The 12,606-nt window shown below is 37.3% G+C and overlaps 1 long non-coding RNA gene and 1 pseudogene across 30 annotated transcripts in view; one reads left to right on the forward strand and one right to left on the reverse strand.

The window, feature by feature from the left end:
• The window catches only part of LOC105420509 (uncharacterized), a 44,787-nt gene extending 43,647 nt beyond the window's left edge, over positions 1 to 1,140 (forward strand). For all 30 annotated transcript variants that reach the window (XR_016060915.1, XR_016060940.1, XR_016060921.1 and 27 more), the window contains one exon: positions 382 to 1,140. This is a non-coding gene — a long non-coding RNA (uncharacterized LOC105420509). The remainder of the gene's footprint in view (positions 1 to 381) is intronic.
• A 2,738-nt stretch (positions 1,141 to 3,878) lies between these two features.
• On the reverse strand, positions 3,879 to 5,062 carry LOC148781140 (AP2-like ethylene-responsive transcription factor AIL1 pseudogene; annotated as a pseudogene).
• Between the last annotated feature and the right edge of the window lie 7,544 nt (positions 5,063 to 12,606).

The following is a 12,606-nucleotide window of genomic DNA, read 5'->3' on the forward strand; positions in this document are numbered from 1 at the left end:
GTTCCAAGGCACATGCTCTTCCATTGTTGCCTCCTTTTCTCGCATTCTCTTGTCAATGCGTGGTTTGAGTTTTATGCTCGTAGAGCCCGATAAGATTTAAGAGTAGATTTGTAATTTCACATGATTTTTCAAAGCTTGAATTTTGAAGTCTCGGTAATTTTCTTAATTTGGGAATGAGAGCAACCTTTATGAAACGTACTGAATTTTCACTTCTTTTTAATGAGGAGGAACCTGAAAATTTTACATAGCTTTCACAAAAAGTTGCTGAAACTTGTTTGGGTAAATTGAATTATTGAGTAATCCTGATTTGCCAAGAAGATAGTGGAGGGCCTGATCAATCCTTCTCTTTTTGTTTTTTTGACATGCTTAATTCTGGAGAAGAGACTCTCTCTCTACTGTACTGTGTTCGTCTGTTAAGAAGCACACTGAGTTCATCAGCTGTCCCATCTATACAAGGAGGAGGTTAGCAATCGGTGGGCTCTGGTAACCTGGTTAACGAGCAAAATCCCAATTGGTTGAGAGCCAGAAGATATAACAAAGGAAGTGTGTTTCTTTCTACAAATCACTGACCAACGACAGGGAAGATCACCTTACTGTTAAGTGTTTCTCAGTTTGAGGGCCAGCTTGAGTTCAAGGCTATTCTCTTTGTTTCAAAGAGGGCTCCATTTGACCTCCTTGATACTCGAAAGAAGCTGGAAAACATCAAGCTCTATGTTCGCAGGGCGTTTTGCATCAACAATTATGAGAAGCTCATCCGTGAATGCATAGGATTTGGGAGATGTTGCAGCAACACAAGATCCTCAACGTTATTGAAAAGAACATTGTGAAGAAGGGAGAATTTGACAAGATGCTTAAGTTTGGTCTAAGCATCGATGAAGCTGAAGCTTCCAAGGATGCCGACGTGCCTCAACTTAAGGATGACGAGTAAGATGAAAGAAGTTGACTAAATAAAGTGGCACCTGGGAATCTCTCTCCCACTTTCTCTTTCTCTCTCTAACGCAAGAACTGAAGTTTTTGGTCATTTTTGGAGGGGGAATGTAGAAAGTATGAGTTGTTAAATCGTGTTTCATGGACGGTAATGTTTTTTAAAGTAATTATTTCGTTAATGAAATAAAATGAAATTCAATTTTATTATTTGGATATGCAGTTGTTAATCTACTTGGCTTTCTTAAATCTATTTCAATGTCAATGTTAGAGAAGTGTATTCTTTACTCCAGGGTAGAAGGCTTGTGATTTCTTTACTCCAAGGTGAGTAGATGTCACAATTTCACCATCAATCAATGTGTCCTTTTATACGTTACGATGCGAACATATTTTAACATTGTACTAAAATCTAATGGATATTAGCATGGTGCATACGAAAAGTTTGGAGAGAGAGAGAGAGTGTATTTTAAGATCTAGAGAGAGGCCGTCTTAAGACTAATAATTTGCAAAATCGAGATGCCATACCTAATCAAAGCTTCATGAAAAAATAACAAATTTAAATATATCTGGATCTAAATGAACTATCTATTTTTTAGTGGTTTCTCAACAATATCCCTAACAATAATTAAAAGTTAAAAATAGGTTACCCTACATATTCCATAATGGAAGACTCCCAAACAGGTTATTAAACAAAAGAAAACAATTTCATTGAAAATCTAGACACTGTTGCCAAACATGAGAAATCAAAAGCCCAAAAATCTATATCCGTATGATAAAACTATTACAAACAAACAAAACTGAAAGTGGATGGGACCCGACTAGGTACGAGTCTGGGCCTAGGTCAAGATTGGGAGCTACCTAGTTCCATCAGTCGAGTGCTAACATTATCTTTAAGAACAACTTAGATGGACTGCATATTTAGGGATCCCAACCATTAAAGGGGCAATTTGGGTATTTAAAAAATAATTTTCGAATTGATAATTGAGAAAAATATAAATTTGATTAAATTATAATAATTTTATAAGGGGTTTTTTCCTTTAAATAGTATTTTTTTCTGCAATTTTGTGGTCTCCAATGATCTCATCATCCATGGCTGTCATTCCCTTTGGCAAATAGTGAAAGATATATCAATATATAGAGAAATATCTACCAATATTTGCTAAAAACTTAGAAGATATATCTATAGATATTTTCCAAAAGAATTGTTCCATATTTGTTGATATCCATGCCGAGATGACAAAATTATTTGAAGTCCTGCAGTAATAGTGTTTGTTCACAACTACACATGAAATTGGCATTACTATTTTTTTTAGAAAACAACGCACTCGCCTCCCAATCCAAATTGATATTTTAGATGAATGTGTATGCAAATGAGGCTAAGAGGGGACTTAGTTTCACTCTCATTTCATAGTTGGTGCAATAAATCTAAGGAGAATAATAGATAATCCTCTTAAACGTAGGGTGTGGTTTGAATAAAGCTGAGGCTCTAAACAATCAAAGTAAAATGCAGCTTCAAATAGTGTCATGAAATGTTTCAGTAGTAGAAATCTTTGTGTTTGTCTTAAAATATATTTTCATCACTAATTATAAAAGTTAAGCTTCAAAAATAATGTAGATCGAGCAGATCTATGAAAATTTGAAAATTGATGATCTAAAAAATGTATTACAAGATGCACTATTCAAAACTTAAAATCTATTTTTTTCTGTTGTCCATAAATATTGAGGTCGAGATTATCAATTTGAGGATATTTGAGTATCAAAACAACCTATTATAGTAAAACTTTTTGAGGTGCGCCCTAATTTGATTGTTTAGAGCCTCGTACTTGTATAAACTTTTTCTATAGGGCAGTATGTAATGAGACCATGTGCCTTTGATACAAGGTGGTCACAACTAATCTTGACCATTGGATGTGAAATTGACACCTTTATAGCTTTATAAAGGTGTGACTCCACAAAAATACTTTCCAACAAAAAATATTGTTCTAGGCTTCATAATTTGCATTTTTTTTTTATTTATACTCACCCCAAAGTTTTGTGCAAGATTTGAGTGGATAGAAACTAATTCAAATATGGGAAAATTATGTATATTCCTTGAACCATGCTTTCTATGTTAGAATGGAGATAGAAGAAGAGAGAACACAATATTTACGTGGTTCAGACCGAAGCCTTATGTCTACGGATCCAAAATCTAACTAACTACCTCTTCACTATTTTGGATTAATGTTTACATCAATAAATACCTCTATATATAGAAGACAATCACACAATTAAGGAGATAAATATGATATGATTTTTGAAGATATAAGTAAATAGTAGGAAACCCTATCACTAAACTAATTTGATGACCAAGTAACTTTGATATACATCTATAATGTTGTATATCAATATGAACCCGATATATCCATATCCTAACACTCCCCCTCAAACTCTTGATGATCAAGTAACTTTGACATACATATATTAATATGAACGTACGATATCCATATCCTAATACTATCCCTCAAACCCAAGATGCTTTGACATAAAGCAGCTAGAGTTTGAACAATACTAAGTTGACAAAAAAAACGAGTAATGATCAAATCCATGATAAATTGCACATGTTACTATGGTCTTCTAAGAAACGTTATTTATTGGGCTCTCTACTTTCTTCTAGAGACTTTCTCCCTCTAGGGTTTTTTTCTCTGAAGATCTTTTCTCTTAGAGGCTTTTTTTTTTTTCTAAAGACTTTCTCTCTCTAAAAGAAAATGATCTTTCTTTCTCTAAAGAAAATGATCTTTCTTTCTCTCTTATTCGAAAGATCTAGGATTGAATAACGAAAAACTCGACGATCATCACACAAGATGGAGCAACGGAAAACTCTATAATCAAATAGGATCAAGTAACGAAAAACTTGATCATCAACCAAGCTCGAAAAATTTGATCATCAAACTGAAACTGGAACTGGAGTCTTGAAACTAAAAAGTTGCCAAAGAAACTTGCACTGCTCTCACTGACGTGCTCGAATAGTCTGCAAGATCGAAAGATGTAATCAGGGACATGTGAACACCAAACTTGGTCTAAAGACCACTAAAAGTGGTACAAAGGCACAACAAAGATGGCTCTGCGACAAATAAAGTGGCAACGAATACTGAAGGTTAGTGAAAACTTATCCTTGAAAAATCAGCTAATCATGAATGTATGTGTTCCCCCTGACTATGTCGCTGCAACAATGGTGTGACGAAGTCCTCTGCTACATGGCGAGGTGCTAGGAGTAAATAATGCGCGAGACAACTGAAAAATACGCGTATACTGGAACTGATGTTCTTGTCCACATAGCGGGTACATTAGAGATGTTGACTTCATCTCTACTCATCTCATCTCCTTATCTCCTATACTCTCCCCCTCAAGTTTGGTGGGGATGCGAAGAGACACCCAACTTGCAAAATGCATTTTTGTGTTTTTTTTTAGTACAATGATATAAAAAAAAATTGGCAATGAAATTGGGCTTATATACAATAGCCCACATCTTAAAAAAAATACCACCCATTTTTTTTTTTTCTTCTCTACTTCTTCAAAATTTTGCTTTTTTTTTGCAAGATCACCACCGATCAGCGTCGTGCTTGAGCATATTCTCTTGACGTAGTATTTGCTAATGTCGAAATTTGTGACGACGGAGACACCTCGTAAATGGCCATAATATCGTAGGCCTCAACTGCCTCCTCTTGCGTACCGAGATAAAGGTCTTTGTTTCCGGCAACTTTGCCAATGGGAGCTTGCCATCGTCCTCGTTGATGATGCCTTGTCATTCTACGGTACACAAATGCCCCTCTGGAAAAGCCGCTGCTTTTCCTCCTTAAGTTGGCCACGAACTCCTGCCTCATCATGTTCTTCAACTCCTCTAACTCCTTTTCATAAGAAGTGCCAAATCATAGGCCTTAGCCGCCTTTTCTTCTTTATCTTATCCACCAAGATACACTTGTCTACCCTTTTTAGTCTGGCCTTCCTTTCTACAACTATTGTCCCATAGATGCGCTTCGTTTCTCCCGAATCCAATGATGCCTGATATCCTCAGGATAGTCCAACGATGCCTGGTAACCCCACGGTACTGTGAAGTCCTCTGACCAAAAGTCTCAATAGATTTCTTTGGAACCGGAGTTTTTAGAGAGAGAGAGAGAGAGATAGATCATAAGCTACGAATCAAGGAACTGGTCTTGAAATTTCCCGACCTCAGATCTGGGGTTGACGAGCTCAAATCTGAGCTGAGAAGTCTATTGCTATGATACCATGTTATAATTCCTGGGAACATAAAATAGAAAGATAACGCAACATATACGTGGTTCAGGCCGAAGCCTTATATCCATAGATCCAAAGCCCAACTGACTACATCGTCATTATTTTGAATGAATGTTTACATCAACAAGTACTTCTATATATAAAAGACAATCACACAATTAAAGAGATAAATATGATATGATTCTTGGAGATATAAGTAAATAGTAGGAGGTCTTATCACCAAACTAACTTAACGACCAAGTAACTTTGATATACATTTATAATAATGTATATCAATATGAACCTGATATATCCATATCCTAACATTCATGATATCCCTTAATGTTTTTTGAATCACACATTTAAGGCAAATACTATTTCATTTTGCATCCACCTCTGAGGAAGAGAATAGATCTATTTAGGATGAAATTCCCCCATATATAGTCCCACGATTCTTTCTAAAATTTTACAATAGTATATCTCTCTAAAATTTTTGAGACAAGTTTCTCTCTCTAAAAATTTAGACAGTCTCTTTCTAAAACTTGAAATTTGACATAACTTTTCTCTCTATAAAATTTCAAATTTCAAGCTTCGAGAGATAGAATCATGAGTTCATACATGGGTCAAAACAATGCTACCGTCTTAGACGTGGTTGTAAAAATAAACAGTGATTCGTTAAGTTGTGTAATTTTAAAAAGTTTTGGAAGAAACTATGCCTATAAAGTATGGTCCAAATTGAGGTTTACCTGATGGAGTTGATATACAATATGCTCCGAAAGGAAGATGTTATATGCAATGTTATTAGTATCGGGTTGGTCACTGTACCAGCGAAGGTCTAGCAACCGATATTCCAAAGAATAATAAAAATAAGGATAATTGTTTAAAAATATAAAATGTACTACAAAGGTAAAAGTTTATATACAACGAAAGCTCTAAACAATCAAATTAGAACCTATCTCAAAAATTTCACTAGAAAAGTTGTTTTGATGCTCAAATATCCTCAAATTGGTCATCTTGACATCAAGATGCATGGACATGAGAAAAAAAATGGATTTCAAGTTTTGAAAATAGTGCACCTTATAACACATTTTTTTACCATCAATTTTCAAGATTTTCTAGTTTGTATAGATATGTTTGATTTATATTATTTTAGAAGCTTTCAATTTTATAATTAAAAATGAAAATGTATTTTAAAGCTATCACAAAGATTTCTAGTATTGAAATCACATTTCTCGACACTATTTGAAGGTGGTCTTTACTTTTATTGTTTAGAGCTTCAGCTCTATATAACCGCACCCACAAACAAAAAAAATGCATAACTTTATTTAATTGGTTCAATCAGTCCAAGCTAACCAGTTCGACAAGTCGAAGTTGGTCTAACATTAGTTTGATAACTTTTCCACCAAACCAACTTTATACTAGACCAACTAAAGCACCGATTGGCAGTTGGACCGGGCCTAGCAGTTGGACCAAGCCATCCAGCGTGGTATCGATAATTATGCTCCTAGGAGGGTTTAGGTTTCTGCTTTCTATCCGAGTGAGCTATAGCTGCATGAATTGGAAAAAACAAACCAGTATTTATACTGATATAAGTTTGAATACGAAGGACAGTTCCCATGCTGCAAATTTATAGGTTTTGAATACCCAACACTGTCTCATCCATTCCTGCAACACAAGAGATGAGTCCTATCTCTATGAAGGACAGATCCAATTGCTGAAAAGTTATAGGTTTTGAATAACCAACACTCTCTCATCCACTCCTGCAACACAAGACACGAGTCCTATCTCTCTCTCAAGCAAGGCACTTGTTAAAGCCCATCACGTTTTGAACGCCCAATCAAGTTTTGCATGTAACAGTTCAAATACATTGCTACTCTTCTCGAGTCAAATGAGCGAGAATTGTCAGCGATCTGGCGAATCCGGGAAATTGGGTCTAACGGGTGAATCAGTGTTATGAGACTCGGTTGAAGCCATTCGGAATCGGTCGAGTAACTTAGCCTCTCCGTAATGGCGAGACAAGTTTCTATCGAGTGAAGTGTACGCTAAATTTTTATAGTTTATATAAACATACTATGTCAATTTCAAGTGAAAAGTTGTACATACATATGACTTTTTGGATGGTGCTCACGCATATTTCATGTCAAAGTTAGAGTTGGAATCCCCCTATTTAATCATTATTACCGGTCTTTTTAAGTGCTAAGAAAACTGTGAAGCACATAGGAGCTAAAAAAAGAAAAGTTCATGGGAGTCAGAGCCCAAGAGCCACTATGCCAATCGACAATTAACTCTACCTTTTTTTTAATAAAAAAAGGATTGAACCCACGTGAGTTACTCGCTCCTACTTGCACGAGCAACTCGCCTCAGCCAAAGTTCTCAAGGTTTGAGTACCTTGGTCGAGTCCTGTTTCAAATATTGGAGTGAATTGCCATCATGGAAACTTAGATGGGATGGGTGATGTAGCTATTCAGGAAATCATCTAGGAGACTAGTCTGAATCCTAGATGGGATGGGTGATCTGGCTTTCTAGAAAATCAGATTGGACAGGTGAATCTGACATCAAGGAAACCAGTTTAGTTCGGTTTTGATCCATTTTAGTGTTTTAGCTTAGAGAATCAAACACTAAAGAAAAAAAAAAAAGTATTTACAAATTTTTTTCCAATTTTTTCAAAAATTAAAACAATAAAAAAAAAAATGATTTGATTAGACTGCAACCTTATCATCACACCTGGGGCTGCAACCTCTGTCTTCGTCCAATTTCTCTCTCTGGCACACATTAAAGCACTCTCTAGTTTTTCCAATCCTCACCACCAAATCAGACACCATCTTTTTTAACTACTTTCTATATCGCCCTATGTTGATGAAGGACCCGGTTTCTATGCCGCCAAACCCACATATGTAGAAATGCGAGCCTCATAATAAATCTATTTTTGAGAGGGATTTTAAGACTTAATTTTTAAGGAGATATAATCTCTAACATGAAGATCATGAATATGAAAAAATAAATAAATTTTAAAAACTAAAAATAATAATTCTAGTAAGAAAACATTTGGACTGTTAGTTTCCGTTATTTTTAGATTGAACATCTACTTGCATCCATCTTTAAGATGAATGCTTTACACTTTCTAGACCGCATATGTAGAAATGCGGTCCAATCTGCATGAAACAATTTTCCTTTGATGAAACCCAACAATTATTTGCTCTAGTTTAGCGATTATGTAAAGGAAAATTGTTTTCTGCGGGCTGGACCGCATTTCTACATATGCAGTCCAGAAAGTGTAAAACATCAATGTCAAAGATGGACGCAAGTAGGTGTTCCATCTAAAAACAATGGAAACTAATGATCCAAATGTTTTCTTACTAGAAGTGTTATTTAATGTATTTTTTAATATTCTTTACATTACGGTAAAGATTAAAAAATATTTTGGTCATCAATACTTACCTTGATATTTTTTGATCTTTTTCATAAAATTTTAAAAATATCCTTAGATACAAATTGATTTGTTGAAATCGATTTTTTTTCATTAATTTTCAACTTTATTTGAATGTGTTTTGTTTTAATTATTCTTTATGTGCTTTTCATATGCTAGTAGATTTTTTTTTCAAATCTTTTTTATTTTTCAAGTCTTTGTTGATTGCTTGGGACTTGCTTGGTTAGAATAGTTGAATTGGCCGATTTACCAGTTAGACAGGCTAAATCGCATCCGAGCCATGTCCGGATAACCGTTCCGGTTCAATTTTACAAACGCTGGGTTTGGGGATGAGAGAGGGTGAGAAGGTGTTTTGAAGTTATTTTCTTTTAAATTTTTGGACTTCATCAAGGGGTTAAGGGTTTTGAATCTGGGTTAATTCTAGCTGTTAGAGAGAGGTGAGTTTGAATCCGTTCTTACTAGAAGGAGACGTAGAGAAGAAGGCACAATCGCATAAACACGGAACAACAAAAATCTCTCTCTCTCTCTCTCGTCTTCTCTCTCAAATCCATATTAACCCATCTTCCCCATTCCCCTCTTCTCATTTTGACCCTCCTATCTCATTACTGGTTATGTTAAATGTTTTTTTGGTAGATTAATGGGGATACCACTCTGTTATGATCATGAAAGAGAAACAGGCACTTTTGAGAGACTATTGTGTACCTCATTAAACTCTGCAACTTCAACTCCAAAAACATTTCTTTTTTCTTGAATATTTTTTTACACCACTCTTTCTCATCTATCATTTTTTCCAATCATGTTTCTCTTCTCTTTCTCCCAACCTCTTATCTTCCAAATACTTTTTAAGAGAGATAAGACTTAGTGAGAGGAAACTAGGGCACATGGAGCCCCACTTTCTGTTTCTACTTTTGTGTATGATTTGTATTGTCCAAACATTAGACAGCCAAGCAGTATCTCTATCACCTCCTTAAACATGAAGAAACTTTCTGGTATCAAAGATCCACAATATAAAGAGCCTCAAGGTTGGGGATAGGAATACTGCCTTCTTTCATAAAACTGCTAGTTCTAGGAGACTTGGTAATTCTATTACCTACATTACAGTAGGGGATAGATCATTTTCTCAGCCTGAGCACATCAACAGGATGTTTGTTAGGTTCTTCAAAAACCTTTTTTCTTCCCTTTGCACTCCCAAACCCTTCTTGGTGACCTTCCTTTCCTTAGCCTTCCCCCAAAGAGGGTGTCTCTTAGCTAGAGAGACCCTTGTAGGTTGTCTTCCAGCTTGCCAAGGATAAAGCCCCTAGTCCAGATTGTTTCCTAGTGGTTCTTTGCCACCAATTCTGGAATCCCTTGCCCCTGACCTAGTAGCCTTTTTCAATGAATTTTATCATAGAGGCCGTCTCAATTTTGCGTTAAATTGTACCTTCATTTCTTTAGCTCCTAAAGTTGATGGGGCAGAAAGGTTAGGGATTTCCACCCCATTAGCCTCCTTAATTCTTCTTACAAATTTCCTTCTAAAGTTTTCGCCTCTAGGCTCCAGAAGGTGTTGCACAAGGTTATATCCCCTATGCAATCGGCCTTTATTGCTAATTGGCAGATCCTTGACGGTGCCTTAGTAGCCCATGAAGTCATCCACTCTAGGTATACCTCTGGATCTAAAGGCCTGGTAATTAAGTTAGATTGGAAAAAGGCCTATGATCGTGCGGATTGGGACCCTACTAGATAAAATTCAGAATCACATGGGTTTTGGCCCCAAGTGGAGATCTTGGATCAGAGCCTTGGTCTCCAATCCTTTCTTTCCTTTTAATATTAATGGTTCATCAGTTGGCTTCTTCTCATTCTCTAGGGTTCTTAGACAAGGAGACCCCTATCACCATTCTTGTTCACCTTTATAAGAAAATTGTTTATAGGTCCGTCTCCAGACTGTACGATCAGTGTCTCCTTGCTGGTTTCTAAGTCTCTAGAGTTGGCCTGATCATCTCCCATCTCTTGTATGCTGACGACACCCTCATTTTCTATGGGGCGAACCCTCAGTTAATAGTCTTTGGCTCTTTCTCAAATGCTTCGAGTTGACTACAGGGATGAAGGTCAACATGTCCAAAACGAAAATGTTAGGAGTTCAGGTTCCATAAATTGAAATGCAATCTTTAGCTAGTCACTTACGTTGTGCTTTCGAGTACCTTCCCTCATTCTATTTGGGCCTTCCACTTTATCTAGGTAAACCTAAGAAACACCTCTTGGACAATATGTTGAAGAAGTTCTCTTGGAAGGTGGATAGCTGGAAAAGTAGATTCTTGTCTTGTCCCTTGGAGGTAGGATTACCCTCATCAAAGCAACACTGGCCAACATTCTTATATTCTAGATGTCTCTCTTTAAGATCCCCTCCTGTAGCCAAATGGCTAGAGAAAATCATGCAGAAATTCCTTTGGAATGGCGAATCACAAGTGCATAAATTTCACCTTGTTGCCTGGAACACAATCTGTATCCCCAGAAAGTGTGGTGGTCTAGGCAGTAAGAAGTTAACCCCTGTGAATTATGCCCTTTTAAGTAAATGGTGGCGGAGATTCACGGCCCCACACCCTTTCCTGCGGAAACGACTCATATCTACTAAATATGAATTCCAAGATGATGGACGGCTTCCCTATTCTCTTATGCACCCTGCCTCAAGTGCTTGAAGTTCCATATCCTCCTCCAAGTCTGCTTTTAGAACTTTCAACAGGGTATGAATCTAGAGTTAAATTCTCGAAAGATTTTTGGATTGGAGACCAACCTCTTCCCCCCTCTCTTCCTCCTTGCTATCGACAGGATGGTATTGTGGCCACCTATGAGGAACGCAAGGGCATTATTTTGATATGGGCTCCTATTTTCAGGATAAATTTGAACGTCTTTGAGATTACCTCTCTTAACTCCCTCCCCTTTCTTTCTTTGTTATTCTCTTCCTTCAACAATGAAGACACTGGGCTCCCCAATCCTCTCCTTTCCTCAATAAAGTTTGCCCCATTCTCGTCCCTCTTAAGGTCCAAGATTTCACCTGGATTCTTCTCCAGGGGGAGAGTCCTGACTCTAGTCCAACTTCAAAGGTGTGGCCCTGCGTTGTCCAACCACTGCAGTCTCGATCATAACAATGAGGAAAATATTCCTCACCTCTTTGTCTACTGTGACGTGGTCTCTTACTTGTGGTCCTCCCTCATCCAACTCTTTGGCCTCCAATGGGTCATCCCTGCCTCTCTAACAACTATTCTCCATACTCTTTGCCCCCCACCCCCCCCCCCCCCCCCCCCCCCCCCCCCCCCATTCCCTAGTAGTGGTCGTATGTTGTGGCGCATATCTGTACTCGCTCTGTTATGGCTGGTCTGGTTAGAAAGGATCTCAATAATCTTTAAGGGTACTGCTAGAAACACTTTCACTTTTTTTGCTTCCATTTTGGCCTTCATCTCCTTCTTGGGCCAAGGTAATTCCAGTTTACAAATCAATCTCCTCGACCAATTTCGAGCTAACTGGGTGTGCCTCATTTCGCTTTCTTGTCCCCCACCTGCTATTTGGGGTCCTCCTCCTTTCGGTTTCCTCAAAGTTAACACGCATGGTTCCTCCCTTGGAAACCTTATACCCCTCAGTTTTTTATGACATTGTTGCCAATATCGAAAGAGTTTTCCTGTTTTTCTCAGGTCACTTGAGAACTCCATACTCGAAGCACATGCTCTACTTGAAGATATCAGGGGAGCATCTTGAATAGCGCACCAATTTGCAAGGATATAATTAGAGGTCGACTCGAACAACAATATTCTCTATGCCTCAAAACTTAGCCAACTCCCCTGGTGCCCAGCACCAATTTTTTATCAGAATGCTTTTATTTTTATTTCTTTACCACCAGTTTCTTTCATACACATTCATAGAGAAGCTAATACCACAACAGACAGGCTCGCCAAAGTAGCACTCTTACCTCCAAGCTCCATCTCAACTTCTCTCTGACTCCTCTTTTCTTTCTGTTTCATCTCCCCTTTTAACTA

Source organism: Amborella trichopoda, chromosome 8 (genome assembly GCF_054954075.1).
Source record: "Amborella trichopoda isolate Santa Cruz 75 chromosome 8, AtrichopodaSantaCruz75HAP2 v2.0, whole genome shotgun sequence".
In the NCBI taxonomy this organism is placed as follows: Eukaryota; Viridiplantae; Streptophyta; class Magnoliopsida; order Amborellales; family Amborellaceae; genus Amborella; species Amborella trichopoda.